The 3,933-nt window shown below is 31.5% G+C and overlaps 1 long non-coding RNA gene across 2 annotated transcripts; it reads left to right on the top strand.

Moving 5' to 3' along the window:
• The first annotated feature begins 316 nt into the window (after positions 1–316).
• LOC107952860 (uncharacterized) lies at positions 317–3,689 on the top strand. 2 transcript variants are annotated; one of them, XR_001698956.2, is made up of 5 exons: positions 317–1,011; positions 1,158–1,241; positions 1,689–1,811; positions 2,487–2,552; positions 3,303–3,689. It is a non-coding gene; the product is annotated as an uncharacterized lncRNA (long non-coding RNA). The 2 variants fall into 2 exon arrangements; XR_001698955.2 differs by having other exon boundaries at positions 318–1,011; positions 1,739–1,811.
• The last annotated feature ends 244 nt before the right edge of the window (positions 3,690–3,933 follow it).

The following is a 3,933-nucleotide window of genomic DNA, read 5'->3' as shown; positions in this document are numbered from 1 at the left end:
TGTATGTTAGTTCAAAATTATGCATTTTCTGTATGTTTTATTTCCTTTCCTTTCATTTTTCAACTTTACCAAGTAATGGATGGAAAGAATATTACATTTTCTTTCTATTTTTTTTATCTCTCCCACCAAGCACACCTATAGAAAGAAAAATTATATTTTCCATTATTGTGCTTGATTAAAAATAAAAGTTAGAGAAAAATAATAGAATGAATGATCATTTTTCATACTAATGGATAAAAATCAATCATTCTAAATTAGAATAATGAGAAGATAAAAAATAAAAGAGATGTATATATATATTAATTCAAGGCATGTTTGGTTGGGAGGAAGACAGAATAGATTACAACCCAATTTTATGCGCCCACCGCCAAACATTAGTTTGGTTGTTTATAATCTCTATGGTAGCCTGCCTTGAATCCATTCCTATTCAGGGAAGAAGCTGCATAGTCATTTCCTTTCCCTTACCGCTGAATAGGCATTGAATAGGATTTTTCTTTCCTCTTTAATTTTTGCCCTCACCTTTACCCTTCTCCTTTAACCCGATAGCCCTTCTCACCCAGCCATAATCCTTCATTATTTCTTCTTTTTCTTTTACTCAGTCGATACATGAAGAGAGAAAAAGAAAAATAGGGAATTTGTTGATAAAATGATGAGAAATATTTTTATGGAAGGGAAGGGAGGTTTGCAATGGGTAGTATTATTGGATTTTCTTTCAATATCGCCAACCACTGCTATTCGATACCATTGAAACATCATTGCTTTTAGTTGGGATCCAAGTTTGTTGTTGTTGATATCCAGTCAATATAATCATGCTTGACAACGATAGAGTTCGCTTCTCCTTATGTGCACTTCTTCAATCGCACTTCATGACCATGATCCTTTGTTCTCAATTTTCTCTTGGGTCTCACTCGCAGATCCATCACCAGAGCCAAAATCGATTTCCTAGCTTTCGTTTCTCTTCTCACTGGTTTCCACTTCTCGCCCCGCTGTCGTCATCGACAACAACACTGGGTACTATTTATCTTCTCGTTTTTGTAACTGAATATTACCCTAAACTAGGTGCTCATTATCTGTTTGGTGAAATTACCCAGTTATTTTAAACCCTCATTTTTTTTATTATTATTCAACTAGTTCTTTTTTAAAAAAATTGTTTGCAGAAGGCTGGAAAGAACGAGCATCACTTGTGGAAGAAAAGAGATTCAGCTGGCTCTACACAAAAGGCATTCAATCTTGTTAGAATTGTAAGTTTAATTTGCTTATTTGTTCTCTACTGGGTATAGTTTTTAGTTATAGTATGGATTTAGTATTTGAAGTTTAATTTCGATTTTTAATGATGTTTGTGTTGCATTTGTTTTGTGATTTCAATGTTACTGTATACCCACTGATTGAAATATGTTTTGTACTAATGTTGTTGGAGTTATTCTATTATTTACTAAGAACCCATGTTGTTGAAATTTTAAGAGTCGTTTTATTTTTCCTATATAAATTAGGGCTATTGTTCCTTCTACAACCATGGAAGACTTTATCTACTCATTAATAACACCATTTGCAGCTTGAACCAAACTTGCTTTATTCTGTGGGTGGCTGCTTGAACCAAACTTACTTTATTCTAGGCATCACTTTTGATTACAATCAATTTCTTTTTTCGGGCTTAATTTATATGCAGTTTTAGTTGTAATGATTCTTAGGTTTGATTGACTGTATGTTTAATTTGGTGCATTGGATACAATATGCAAAGACAAAGTCAAATTGTATCGCCAAAAATGATGGAAGCTTTTTTCCCAGAGAAAAGAAGAAGCAAGAAGAAAAAGGTGACAACCTTGCGTTATAGTTCTTTAAGTTGCTATATGCATAATGCATAGTCCTTATTGACTTAAAGAAAATAGTTTCTCCTGTATTTAATTTTGTTATCGTGTGAATGTAATTATTACACTTAATGTGTGTATATTTTTCATCATTAGTCTATTGCCCTTTAGACCATAAGAAAAACAGGGGGTGTAACAGAAGATAGTTTTTAAATGCATGGTGCCTTTTTGGTTAGAAGTTAGAACTTGGATGTTTTAGCTTTCTTTTTTTTCTTTTTTTTTTTTGTTTAATTACACATTTCTATATGACTACCTATTTGTTAATTTATGTGAGGATAAACGCCTTCATTGAAACATTGGGTTCTTGTTTAATGGTGCTATTCTGGGCCAGATATTTTAACTTTTAGATTTACTTTTTGTAAAGAAAATTGCTAAAAATTTAAATAAAGAGAAAGGACAAACAGCCTATATAGAGTTATTTTTTAGGGGGCAAGGAACTTAAATTTTGCATCTTTCTCTGGTTTTCTCACGCTGAAAGATTCATTGAATGATTATTTGGAGTGCTTCTACTAATTCAACCTATTTGTTCAAGATGCTATAATTTAAGTTGTGGTTGCCAACTTGGTTATGTTTAGTATTTTCTCGAGCTAAATTAGATTACATGAATTCACTGATACTCAGGTGACAAAGTGGATGTTGGGCAAAGGACAATAAGCTATGATGGGAACATATGACACCCTTCTACTTGTATGTCTGGATTTTGATTCTTTTTAATTACATTTTGGTTCCTTTAGCAGTTAAAAAAATCTAAATATGTTGTAAAATCAGAAAGGTTGTATTTTCATGAGTATTTTGACCAGTGTAGCTTTGGTCTAAGTTCTTGGGAAAGTCAAGGTTTTGTTTTGAATGTTATTTTTCTTCTCCTTTTGCTAAAGGGTTAGAGTTTAAACATCATTTACTAATTAGTTGAGTTAAGTTGGTTTATTTATCTTGTTTTTGGCTTGTTGATATCAGTCCATCAAACTTAACAGTAAATCATTGAGAAGCTTAATTTTAGTATCATAACTTTCTTTCCTTTTTGTGTTTTTGATTGGTTAGTGGATTTTCTTTCCCTCTTGATTCTGAAAATTGTCAAATTGGAATAAATTTGATTGGTTTACTTTTTTAATGATTTTTGGAGTGTATTTTCTTGTGTAAGAAAAAAGTGTGTTTTTCCTTAAAACTCCATGTAGGACAAAGAAAGAGCTGGAGATTAGTTAGGTATGGGATGTATTTAGCTAACTCCTCTTATTTATTTTCCTTATTGTATCCAATACATGTTATCTTACATCCCTGTCCAACATATTTATATAACTAGCAGTAAATTGATCATGGTTGTAATTTTTAATCTTTTATGCATCTTTTCAATGTTGAATTGATTGTCCTCTGTTAAAAGTTATGTGAATCCCTTTTGCTCTTAGAACTTTTGACTGAGTATGTTACATACATTTCAAACAGGATTCTTTTGTAAAACCTCAAGACTCTACTGCTAGAGCTGACAGTGGATCACAGGCATTTAATGTTCCACAATTAGGATCCAAAACTGTTTCCAGATGTTTGAATTCATCACTGAAGCTTGTAATGAGCAATTGTTCTTTTTCTATTCTTTAACTGTTTTCACAGTGACATGTGCATTTCAGTGTTTGAGGTTGGAGTAATGAATGATTGGAGCAACAGAGATAAAGATAGGGTTTGATCTTTAGGAAGTGAGAACCAGGAGACTAAGAATAGGGTTTTTATTTTCTAATGGACCTTTTGTTTATATGTTGGTGATCTATTATTTTGGGAAATGCTTCATTTGTTAGAAGAAATGAATAGAAGCCAAATCTTGGGTCTTTAGGGTTATATCATTTGGTATAATTTGTTTAATCATTTCCTTTAAAACAATTATTCATGCATAGCTGTCTCATTAACATAACCTTTTCCAATTCTATAATGTAGACAAACAAACGTTTTTGTTTCTTTTAGTTGGAAAAAGAAAAATAAAAAGATGCACTTTTTCTTTTCGATGCTTTGTGACTTTCTTTTTTAATAAAATTTTTGTGTTTAATACAACTCATTAATTTTAGATTATAACATAGGTAAAAAG

The sequence above is a fragment of the Gossypium hirsutum genome, chromosome A07 (assembly GCF_007990345.1).
Source record: "Gossypium hirsutum isolate 1008001.06 chromosome A07, Gossypium_hirsutum_v2.1, whole genome shotgun sequence".
Lineage (NCBI taxonomy): Eukaryota > Viridiplantae > Streptophyta > Magnoliopsida > Malvales > Malvaceae > Gossypium > Gossypium hirsutum.
This window is presented reverse-complemented; position numbering and strand designations above follow the sequence as displayed.